At 33.4% G+C, this 13,412-nt stretch overlaps 1 protein-coding gene across 2 annotated transcripts in view; it reads left to right on the top strand.

The window, feature by feature from the left end:
• The first annotated feature begins 12,472 nt into the window (after positions 1-12,472).
• The window catches only part of LOC147064037 (uncharacterized), a 35,130-nt gene continuing 34,190 nt past the window's right edge, over positions 12,473-13,412 (top strand). Inside the window, exon 1 of one of the 2 annotated variants that reach the window (XM_085958897.1) lies at positions 12,473-12,804. The gene's annotated coding sequence lies outside the window, so the exon portion shown is untranslated. The remainder of the gene's footprint in view (positions 12,805-13,412) is intronic. The other variant, XM_085958898.1, reaches the window with a different exon arrangement.

Here is a 13,412-nt window from a genome sequence, read left to right as displayed (position 1 = left end):
CTTGAAGCTTAGTAAGATGCCATGTCTCACAGCCATACAGGAGCACAGGTAGCACGCACGCGTTAAACAAACGACATTTGGTCCTCACAGAATACAGCCTTGACCTCCATGCGACTCCAAGTTGGTTGAACGAAGAGCCCGCCACACCCATGCGGATTCCAAGCTCACTAGAAATACCACCATCATCGGCAACCGTGGCATCCAAGTACCTGAATCTGGACACCAGCTCGACGGGCAGACCAGAAACCCGCAGAGGAGTGTCGGCGTCGATGCAAGCAGCACTGCACATGGATTTGGTCTTAGCGGCATTCAGATGAAGACCCACACGCATCGAGTTCGCGGCTAGCCTGTTCACGGTCACCTCCAACCTCTCGATCGTCGAGTCAAACACGACTGCGTCGTCTGCATACTCCAAGTCGCACAGTCTTTCTTCGCATAGATCGCTTGTGTCATCATGATGTAGGTGTATCCCACTGTCGGGGCAAACCGTCTTACGCATTATGAAATCCATCATGATGATAAAAAGAAAGGGCGCAAGTACACATCCTTGCTTAACTCCTGACGTGATTTCAAAGAGGTCAGAGGATGTTCCGGCTGCTCTCACGCGACACTCTGTATTGGTGTAGAGAGCACTTATCACGGCGACCAGTTTCCGTGGGACACCATATCCTAGCAGAATTTGCCACAGAGATTCACGATGAGGACTGTCAAATGTCTTTTCATAGTCCACGAAGCAGCAGGCGACAGGTATATTCATCTCTTGGTACTGTTGCAGAAGGCATCGGAGAGTTGAAATATGCTCTGAGCAGGACTTCCCCGGGACAAATCCACTCTGCTGCGCACGCAAAATGTCCAGCATGGGACTTCTAATCCTGTATAGGAGAATCTGCGCCAACACCTTCCCGGGAACGCTGAGGAGAGTGATTCCTCTGTAATTATTACAGTCTTGTGGGTTACCTTTTTTGTGCAGAGTAACAACGGTACCATCCCTCCAGGCTTTGGGGTACTGCTCCCTTTCCCACACCTCGTGCAGAAGGTCACACAAGGACGGCAATACAGCGCTCAGTCTTTTGACAGCCTCTTTAACTTCAGCAGTTGTCGGAGGATCTTCGCAGAATCCCGATGCAGTAGTGATTCCAAGGGCGGTGATTTCCGACGGAATATCGAAGGGATGCAATGGAGGTGGGCGATTCAGGACATCACTGAAATGTTGGCGCCATAGCTCCTGGACCTTTGCAGGTTCAGTGACTGTCACTCCGTCAGAGTTGCGTAATGCAGTGACCACTGGACGTTTCTTACCGCAAATTGCTCTGGTGATGCGGAAGAGAGCACTTGGATTATTCTTGCAGGCAGCAGATTCCGCATCCCGAATGAGGTCATCCAGGCGTCGGCGCTTATCGCGGCGGGCAGAACGCTTTACCACGCGGTCCATTGTCTGGTATTCCGCGCTGCGCTGTGAGTCGTATGTACCATTGTCTCGCAATTCTTTCAGGAGCTTCCTCTTCTCAATCATCTCCCATGTATGAGGTGACATCCAGTCCGGCCTGTGCGTATGCCGCTCTCCTAAGGCAGTAGTTGCGGAGCTCATTATAGCATCCCGGAATAATATCCATTTTCCTTCCAAAGGATCCGAGCCGATGGAGGACGTGAGAGTTCTAGCATCATATAAGCGCTTCTGCAGCTCCAGCTCATAGGTTGCACGCACATGGGTACTTTTCAGTTTTTCCACATACCTACCAGTAAAACAATCGTCAAACACAATAACAAATGTAACAATTAGAGAGTAAATAAACAGAAGACCTTCAGTAGGGCCCCGGTACAAGCATTTTGTTAACTATGATAGTTGTTGAGTGCTTAAATGTAGGCTTTCAATATGTCGATGGACGAGCTACCGAATACATAAAGAAAACTTTGACATTGAAGAATGGAGTAAAAAGTGATTAATGAAAATTAACGTGAAACTTATCACAATTTTTCGTATATCGATTGCGGGCTCTTAGCTGAACCAACCCGATCTCCCGTTCCAAACATAAATAAAAATTCACCAGTCTGACGGATAGTATCATTTTTCATCAACATGACATGTCTGTCTATCTATCCGTTTATTCGGCCAATTTCTTCATTGTCTAGTTTTTATTTCCATACTTCATGTGGACGAAGTCGTGTGCGATCGCTAGTATACCCAATAGCCAATCGGAGACCGATAGTCGGGTGTGCGCACGTCGATTTGTTTTGTCATGGCGTTGGATAAATATATTCTTAAATCGTGTGAAGATGACAAAAAAACTTTACGGATCTACTTGAAAAAGAAAACATATCAATGAATATACTATTATTATTAGTAATATAACAATAAACAAAACATTAAATGGACGCATGTTGAATTTTTATGACAAATTATATTTCGTTCAGCACGCGTCATTTGCACAATCCGCCTATCGCCTAGCCACGATATTTTTAGACCAAGCCTCAACTGAAGTATAATACTTACATCAAATTATACATTATCACTAAGCCAATGTGGATTTATTGCTGTATGAATACCCAGTGACGTCCCTAGAGAAAATGCCACCCCTGGGCAGCGCCATAATGCCGCCCCATGTTGTATACAATATTTTTTTAATATCCGTGCTCGTGTCATTTCTGGTCACCAAGGACATCAAAGGGCAGCGGAAGTAAACTAGACATCGCAAACCTGACTAAAAATTAAAGTCCTGTTAAACCTTTTATGCTAATTAATACATTTTGTTTCCAACCAGTGAGCTGAATTTTTGAAAGGAAAGATATTTTCATTATTAAGTACTCAGTTTAGATAGTTATTTCTATATATACCAAATGATTTTCTTCGGTTTGCCGCCCTTCAAGTAAATGCCGCCCCAAGCGATGCTCAATCTGCCTACCCCCACGGGACGTCACTGTGAATACCTCTCATAGATCCTTCCTCTTTTATCGATCCCTAGCTATTTGCTGCAATGTACATCCACCAAATTTTATAAGTTCTTCTTCTTTCTTTTGATCATGTCCGATCCTAATAGGATCATATGGGCCTCCACAGAGTAGAGGTTTGTATTAACAGATTTTATTTTTACGAGAAATGGATATCAGCCAATTGCTCAACCTATTAGGTCCATACTCTGACTCATACACAAATTGAAAAACAATATGTGTACTTGCCAGACCCAAGATTCGAACCTGAGACCCTCGACACTATAGACCGGCGCTTAAGCCACGTGGCCATCGTGGGTGTAATGGAAGGTTATAAGTTAGTACTCGTATATCCAGCGAGTTTTAGATCGCCTCTGTGTGGTCCTTCAGTGCTTCTTGAGTGCTACTAACTGTCTGACAATTAATATTTTTTTAAATCCATTATCCACAATAAGATTCTTACATATTATATTTATTCAATAATTTTATCTCATTATAATAAAGTAAATAATGTAAATAATATTGATTTGGCGGCTCTCGTGGTGCAGTGCGTAAGGCGCTTGCCTTCCACCCGAGAGTTCCTGGGTTCGATACCCGGTCAGGACACACAATATTTGTGTGTTTTTCTCAAATCCTGGGTGTTTTTGATCGTTCAAAATTACTAACAACCACCTTGTACGAAATAGCAAGGACATGGTTATTAATAATTCTATATAAAAAAAACTGTCTGACAGCATGCGGTCAGTGATTGTTCAGCCCATTGCTAAGCGACCTTTATCACATTGCGTAGTCTATATCTACATGTTTGCCTCGTTATCAATAATTGGTTTCTTTCGTGATCTTTCTGCGTCATACCCAACATGGACCTTTCTATGCCACGTTGTGCTACTCATAATTTCTGGGTTTTTCTTACATTAAGAGTCCATGTATCACACGCATACATGAGCACTGGTAGCACACATTGGTTGAACACTTTATGCTTAAGATACGGGAGCTCACTTCTTAAAATACTATTAAAGTGTTCAAAATATGCACTACATATCAGTTGGGTTCTACGAGAAATCTTGTAATACATACCACACCATAAATTTATTATCCAAATATCAATAGACCTCATGTGAAAAAGAAATGGAATTTATATATAAGCGGGGAGGTATGATTAAAATGATATTTGGCCTACAATTTTGGTAGTCCAAATAAATATACCCACTAACGATATTTAAAGAAGAAAAATCCAGCAAATACCTACATAGATAAATGTCACTTGAATCATTGCATAATTTTTAACCACGTGCCTATTTTTAAAGTTAAAATATCAGCAGGAATGTGTAAATTGAATTACGAGTTTACAAACTGCTGAAGCACTTTCTGTCATTTGATTGCAAGACTATCGACTTGTATCGTATATTAAATATTATTTGTTTGTCCTTGACAATCTTAGTCAAATATTATTGAATCGTATTCGAGTTACATAACACAAAATGCATTTTAATACAGATACCTATTCTGACACGTGCATGGCTTATATTCAAATGCATAATAATGTTAGTTTGTTTTGTTATTTTAATCTTAAAAAAAAATATACCTATATTATGTCAAAAATAATATTGCTGTTAAGATTTTCAAAAAATTAAATATGTAAAAGATTGGTTCCATAGTATTATTCTTTATTGCGGCACACATTCCTACGTTAAACTGAAGGTTGCTTTTCTGACTAAAATGAACATTAAATTGTATACATACCCGAAACATAAAATTTTGAAATTTACATAAAACTAAATGAAACTATTATATTCAATAATATGTGAAAGATTCTTTTGAGATTGGGAGTTTCAGTACAACTCACCTGTGTCATCAAAAACTTATATAACGATAGTCAAACATAAGTAAAAGTAAATAAGATATTTTCCGAAGTTTACCGAAACCGAAAAGGGAGTCCTCAGTTGTTCAGTATCTATGCAGAGCATAATATAATCATTGTAATGGTGAAATAATAATATCAACAATTACTTACTTGAGATTCTACACTAATCCTTTCTGATGAAAGAAGTTATAGAGCTGTTACACTAGGTAGAGGAAAAGAGTTGCAATTAATGCTTCCTTAATAATAGCAATAATATAATATACGCTTCATAACTTTGCACTCCGGCTCTAGGATGAAAATAATGTAATACATTCTAAAAATCGAGGGTATACTGACAAAACGTATTATTTCAGTTTTTGCTGTTTTCCTGTTTTAAATGCCAAAATCTCTACTATTTTACGCTCTACGTCCTGGTAAAATGCACAAAGGCATAGGATATAATGGTGAGAAATAGAAACATTATTAAATCGTATTGTTATTTTTTTATTCTGATAGAAAGCATGATAATGACCTAATGCGTTCTGCGTATACAAAATACAGGACTTGTAACAAGTCGTATATTGTGTTTGCCATAATGGTTATTCTTTATAATGTAGTAAAAATGTTTTTACATCATAAAAAAATCTACGTGGGAGAACGCTTTGAAAAAAAATTAAAGTCCTTTTTGCGATTATCTCAGAACTTGTTTTAATGACTTAATGCTTTCTGTCAGTATACCCTCGAAATATTGTACTTATTAATTATTATATATATATATATAATAATTTAAGTGAATATCATTTGATCTAATTTTATGCAATGTAATCAGGCAAAAAGGTGTATCAGTGTAGTAAAAAGTGCAAAAAATGTGCAAAGTTATAAAACATATACTCTACTAAGTTAACGGTTATCACACGGGCTATCGTCTAACTGCAGCTAGATATTTAAAAATAGTGGACGAGTTTATACAGCCGGGATCGACCATTCGTGGAAAAGACGGATGTGAAGCATATATAATAAGGCGTACACATCTTTGGAAAAATGCGATGACACATATTACCGCTATACGAAGGATAGAGAAATTTCATTTACCACGAAAATTATGCTTAGTGTTCATAATGGAGATAAAGACAATTATTGATTTTGGTGACAAATGCTTCGTATATTTGTTTGTACATAAGCACAGGACGAAAAGTCGATTACAGACCAGATAAGGGAAAAGTTCTCGACAATTTATCTGAGATGCATTCTGCAGCTTTTTAGATACCTATATTATTCGGCGCAGACCAGATAACCTGGAGAGACTGGTAGTTTTGGGTTGCCTTCATGCTATTCTGAGAGGCAGAAGACCGTAGAGTCTTGGTCTCTCAGAAGATGACTGCATTTCAGAGTGTCACGATCCTCAGTCATGAGGACACGACTGAGAAGAGAACTTAGCTAGTTTCTAAAATTATATAGCACCATTCATTGCAAAAAGATCTCTGACTTCAGTTTTAGAAGATTGAATGATGAGTGTTTTTGGTTCACTTATTTAATTGATGTTAAATTACACAATTGATGGATAAACAATAATACACTGATACACGTACATAATTACAACGTTTTTATAAGCTCGTATTCTTGTTTGTCCGGTGGTTGTTTGTCCAGTACAAGTCTTGCAATCGATTTTTAACTAACTTCCCGACTAGCTAGACATTTGAAACTTTTATAATATATCAGAACACGATGCCAATGCATTCTTTTAATACTTTTAGCCTTCTTTACGCAGAATTAAAATTCATTTTCAGTTAATTCTGTTTTGTATGGAAAGTTATTTCAGAAAAATCCGTAAAAAGTAAAAGACTATTATTGGTTGCTAAGGTAGTGGTCCTAGCAACTAAATTATTAATATATACGTGCGTCACTATGGAAATCAAAATGAAATGTCAAAATGACATTTCAGTATTCTATATTTGTTTTTTTTCTATTTACTTCATATCAAGTACATCTTTGAACATATTGAGCATAATAATTCAACAGAAAATTTAAAAACGTTGTATATAAAAAGTTGTTTTTATCTTGTAATTATTTTTACTAAAAATCTATATTAACTAATTTTAAAACCAAAAAAAAAAATCGGCAGTTACATGATGAATTGTAAAATACATTGCATAATAGATTTGTAAAAAAAAAATTTAATGGTCGTTTCTTAGTCTTTGTCATAGTGAATTATTTCTGACTGATTACTATTTAAAGTCTACTATAATGTCCTTGCAAATGTCACTTTTAATATTTTTAGAAGCGTGCATCATTATTATTTAATTTCCGCGTCGCATTTTTTAAATTGTCTTCAAAGAAACGGTGAGTGAAAAAACGATCAACAAGTTAGTATGACACGTTGTACTATTTTGCCGTAGAGGAAATTCAATATACTCCAGCTGTATCTGATTGCAAGCTGGCTAGTCTGATTAAAAGCCTTGGTACACCAACAGGCGACATGAGTTTTTTTCAAGTAAAGTGCAACCCAATACCAAGTAAGTAGAAAAACTTTATTGCAACAGTTCTTCAATCAATCAATATAAATTTACACAATAAAAAATCCATACATATATTCAGGTTTAAATATATAATATTATACATAGTAACATTAACAATTCGCTAGTATATGCGTATGTATATATATTATAAACAACATAATTAATACGTAATTAATAATTGAAAATTTATATTATGCACTGCAAAATATATACATAGAATGCAAATCCAGCAATGTTAAAAACCATCAAAAATAGGTTTTCGACTGTTTTGAATGGTTATTTATTTTTTCTGCCCAGCTTGGAAAGCATATCCGGTAGGTATTTTCTTTAAATTAAGCCGTTAAAAAATTTAAGTACAAAAAATTCTGTAAATTCCGAAATTGTGAAAAAATTCAAATTTTCTCTAATTACCGTCTGATTATATTTATTTTCAGTTTGAGTATGTGTTTATGTTGTTGAATATTAATTTGAAGATAATCTTGAAATTCTGCAATTAAGGAATACAATATTGACTGGATGTAAATTTAATTGATAGGTCACAAAATCCCTGACTATTAGTTTCAAAGTCCAAAAGTTGAACGGAATGCGAATAATTTAAATTATTCAATCAATAATAATTTAATATTAATTATTTATCAGGTTGGTTGAATTGACAATTTCATGTAATTTGTAAAAAATATATTTTACCGTAGTTAGCAAATAAATACTAAGCGAGTCTGTTTTATTATTATTTTACGAAAGGCAATGTTTTTAATTAACTAGATACCTATTTACATGATTCATATAATATTAATATTATTAGGTTTTTAGATTATTAATATAATAACATGTATTAAGTATGTGGGTACATAGTTTAGGTATATACAATTATTTTGGCAGAATGAATAATTAAGAATTTAATTATAAGAATAGGCAAATATCAAAATTAAAATTCATTTATATTGTTGGATATATTTTTTTGTAAAATGGGAAAATTTGTAAAAAAAAATGGATTCTAAAGAACCGTCTTTGAACTGAGTGATTTTTGATGACAGTACATATTATTTATTAATTGAGACAAAATAAAACTAGATACTAGAGTGATTTAAGCTAATATAAAATGTTAAGGTATGTTTTAACTAAAATGTGTTATTTATAGGATTGTGCAGAATTTCCGACATCCCAAAAGTACTTACGTCAACATACGATACCATTTTTTTTTTAAATCTCAAATTCGTCACCTGTATAGTTGCAAATTGTTAGCTTAATTACATTGAGCTTCTTTACGAGCTGTTTATTGGCGAATTTACAATCTGCCTGTAAAGTCACCCAGTGTAATCATCGAATAAGCTAATAAGCAGGTTGTAAACACTCTACTGAGAAAAGTTGAAAACCGGTCAACTTTACACGCTACACGCCGGCGTGTGGGCCTACTGCGTCTACGCAATAGAGCGCAGTACCAACCTCCCGGTAAAAAAAACGAACTACGTTCTGTCAAAATAGTCGCTGGCTTGTGGCTTGTCAGCGAATGGAAAGTTTTGTGTGTAATCATCAAATCGCAGTAGCTGAATCGCCCGCTTTTAAATTCGCCAATAAACAGCTCGTAAAGAAGCTAAATGTAATTGAGGCTTTACTTAACCAGCCTACGAATTCTCTATATAACTATAATAACTCAATCTTCATCACTAATTTTAATATCGGGAAGGATTTTTTTCATCCTCTCAGAGAGACAATATCAACTACATAATAAAAGGAAGCAGACGATATCGGTCAAAAAAAAATATCTAGAATGTTAATATTAATATTATTTATAATGTTAATATTAATTAATGTACTTAATGACTTTCGACCAATAATTTAAAATAATTAATCATTAACACAAAAGACTAAATATTATACTACGATTTATAGCATTTTGTCTGAAACTGATAAACATGGACAAATTTCCGATCTGGGGAAGACTCAAACCACCTCCCTACACTATTTTAATCTCTTATTGAAAATAATTACATTACGTACTACGTCGCATTATTTTTATGTGTCTAAAACAAGATATAATATGCATAAACGATCTTTAAAATTCTGATATACACACTTATAAAGATTCATAACCCGTTGGTGTGCAGATAAAAAAATGACATTTCTGTGTAATCATTTCTTAAAAGTTGTATTATTCGCATTATCCTCAAAATGTTCCGCTCGAAAAGAAATTTTAAGATTTCACTACCAGTAGATAGTAAATTATAATGAACACTAATATTTTTGAAAGATATATACACTCATCTATATACCAGTGGCGAAGGTTGGAGGTAGGCTGTGTTAATATTCGACATAAATAGTGCACACTAAACTTTGTTAGTCATACCTACATATTATTATATTGTTCTATTACTAATTTTAAATAGTGTTAGTTTGTTTTACAAATTCAATTACACCCGGCGCAATTCAAGCCATAATAGATAATAGTAAGAAAATCTATAAAATATTTTTTAATTTAATTATGCCATTAAATCATACATACTTTATTTTAATAAGTAGGTTTGTTTCTGAGGTTTTTCAAAATAGTGTTTTGTTTCCTAAACCGAGAGTGGTAACTGGCAGGACACATAGCTCGAAGAAGATACATTCCCTGGAAAAATCTACTCTCGATATTATATTAACTATAAATATATTTTATTTTCACGTTTCACACCCTGGTTAACCCATTCGCAATAGATTTATAACCGTACATAATAAATAGCAATCAATATTTATTGCTACTGCGCCACGAGATATTGCAACTACCAGGATACAAAATAAATAAATTATTACGTAATAAATCAACGACTCTCGAATAATAAGTGCATAACAATAAAAAAGTGCATTCTGTTTATCATTGTATAATATTTTTAGCTTTGAAATAAATAAGACAAAGTCTAAAAATATATCTAGACTCGAGTCAGTGACTCTCGGTGTGATTGATGAACATATTATTATGTACTGCTATTGTCAGTATTTTTTATTACGATTGTCATTAATCAACAGTGCATTTGACATAGAAAAATACATTGTTCTATTTATGTGTTGAAAAATGGATAAGCGCCACGTCTGACAATACGTCTGAAACATAACAATTAACATGGCCGCTATGTAGATAGCGAATAGCAACATAGATTATTTTTGCATTAATTGAGATAGAATTTCCTTGGTATAAGTCCAGTTTAGAGTGATATTTATACAATTATTTTTCCATACTCATAGTTTTTTTTTCATTGTATATACTTCTAGATAAACTACATAAATGCAGTAAATAAACAAATGGAGTATTTATAAGTATATAAAAACGCTACGATTTAGTTTCCCATGAAATTTAGATTAACCTCTGAGGACGAACACGTCATCGTGGTATTTGGCGAAAATACACACGCCAGTCAATGTAATAATAAGATTGAATGTAGTTATGTAGAAAGAAGCCAGTACCTACACGATTTGGGCGAAAATAAGTTATCGTGTTTAACAAGATGTAACATACTTTTTTTCTACGTTCTGAATCACAGAAAACCCCTTCATACATTTTTTTCAACAAATCCACTAAGAAAATTTCACAGATCGCATTATAATTGCATCCGTCGATTCGTAAAAAACAGTCGCACTATACAAAAAAAAACATAATTACACAGTAATATCATATCATATATATTCCATTTATCTAATTAAAACTTATTCACATATTTTATAATAGGGTATTTACCATTTTAAAACCTAACGTGCCGTATTATATAGGATGTGTAGTTTTAAATAATCTCACCCTACCTAAAAAACCCAATTTCTCTATTTGTGTTGGCTTGCTGATTTCTATATAATTGTGCTCAACAGTAATGTCTGAGTGTCTGCTTGTCTACTTATAGATATAAATTTAAAAAAAAAAACTACTGGACCAATAGTGAGGAAACTTGCGCCGTTTATGTAGTATTACGTTTTAGAACCAATTTATATTTCGTTATCTCAAAAAACAACCGAAATCGAAATATATAAAAAGATTGAAAATAATACATTCGCAATAATATGAGATGAGGCGCGGTTGAGAAGCAAGCGCCTAGAAAACTAACAATAAATTAATATATTATATTTTTTCATTCTGTATATATATATATTATATGGTTTTTCTTTCCGTATTTCATGCGGACTAAGTCATGGACGATCGTTAGTATTAAAAATATGAGTCCTATAAATAGTCTCCGTCAAGTTTTTTTTGATCAAATCAATTTTTAAAAGATTCGAGAAAAACCAGGAAATTTCATACGACAACAATGTACTGAATATATCAGATATAATATAAAAATGTACCAATGTTGAAATTGAAGTTAGATTATCAAAAAGTTTAAAAATATAAATATACGAGTATTATCATCTAACGATAATATTGTAAAATTATAAAATTATCTAGTTTTTAAGATTGAGTTAAAACTTTAAAAGTATGTAACTTGTGTATGTAAGTGGGTATTCAATTCTGAATTTATACAAAATGCCACAACTGCATTATATATTTAGACGACACTGACGCAATGAGAAAAAAAAAGTCCCCGTTTATGACGAGAGCGTATTTAGGCATGATAGTATATTCAATTTATCATTATTTTAAATTTTAAATCATTTTTTAATTTTGATCGTAATCATACATATTGATTCAGCAACAAAATACCTAGATATTTTAGATTAGAAACATTTGATTTCTCAATTGTTTAGTCTATAATTAATAATTATAATATAAAGTAATTTATGAAGATTTTTTATTTTCTTTTTTTATTATTTTAATTTTGCGCTAGCAATTTATTACTTTGATTTCTTAGAAAAAAATACTATTACTACAATTATTATGTAGATACTTACTATAATTACGCTATTCAAATATTTGTGTAATATTATTACACATTTGAATTTTTAATGATATTCTCTTTTAGTCCTGTAACTATTTGTGTACCTATGTGTTCTTATTATAACTTCGGCAAGATAGTAATTTATTGTAAAAAATTGAAAAACATCGTACCCTGTACACTTGCTTGTGTCATGTTCTTATAACTTTTATGATTCCGAGAATATTCCTGCAAGATTGGCGTGTGTGTATTTCATTATTATGAGCCACGCGTCCAGCGATAACGGCCCTAGGTGTGATTCGACTGGAAGATGATTAAATTTATTCTCGAGTACGACAAAATGATCTGTCTGGTGCGGGTCAATCGGCGTTTGTTCGTGCAGTCGTACCAGCTGACGCCTCCTGACAGCCGACAGCGCTGGCGGTGGAAAGCGCGCCAATTTTTTCTCCCGCCCCGTCATGGAACACATTTAAACTTCAAACGAACGTTTCAAGATTCAAATCGTGTTCGAAGGCTTCCGCGTGTGACACGTTCACAGTGTTGTGTTCCAAATTCAAATATTTCAGTGTCTGATCGGTTGACTTTTGAATTAATGACTTTACAGTTTGAGTTTAAATTATCGCGTGAGAAGAAATCGGCTACCTGTTTTCATATATTTCTTCTTTTTCACCAGCAATACATTCCTAAGGTATGTAAATATTTGCTCTTACCAAAATAAAAGTGTATCATTATATAACAATAAAATACAATGGTATACTATAATATACCATAGTATATATTATAATCATATTATATTTACGTAGGTATATTTAAGAATTAATCAAATAATAATTTTAATAAATCCAATATTATTGAATTAATATACTTCCTATACGTATTTAGTAACCACCTTTAATCTGAATAAATAATTTTTAATTAACTTTCATCAACAATTTTGATAATCAATATTCACCTGTTTTCAATTTATTTATTTTATTTTACATACCAATGTTATGGCAAATAAGTTTAATATAACTTAAAAAATATTCATAACATGGCACGTTTACATGGAAAGGACAAGTTTTAAAATAAAGATTAGGAAAAATAGGTTGCTATTTAAATAGGTACAGTAATATCTATGAGTCTATCAAGTGAGATAAACCAATGCTATTTTAAATAAGGTATTAAACAGTATCTATCATTTTCACTCACACGTAAGTGAAATATATCAATATCCGAATTAATATGTTTCAATAAAGCCATCAAGTATTATTATTGGTCTATGTTAGCTGAAAACGAAAAACTGATAATACCGAA

The sequence above is a fragment of the Rhyacophila brunnea genome, unplaced genomic scaffold (assembly GCF_057557595.1).
Source record: "Rhyacophila brunnea isolate RB1 unplaced genomic scaffold, BYU_Rbru_1.0 scaffold_8, whole genome shotgun sequence".
Lineage (NCBI taxonomy): Eukaryota > Metazoa > Arthropoda > Insecta > Trichoptera > Rhyacophilidae > Rhyacophila > Rhyacophila brunnea.
The sequence above is the reverse complement of the archived record's forward strand: the minus strand, read 5'-3'. Positions and strand labels throughout refer to the sequence as shown.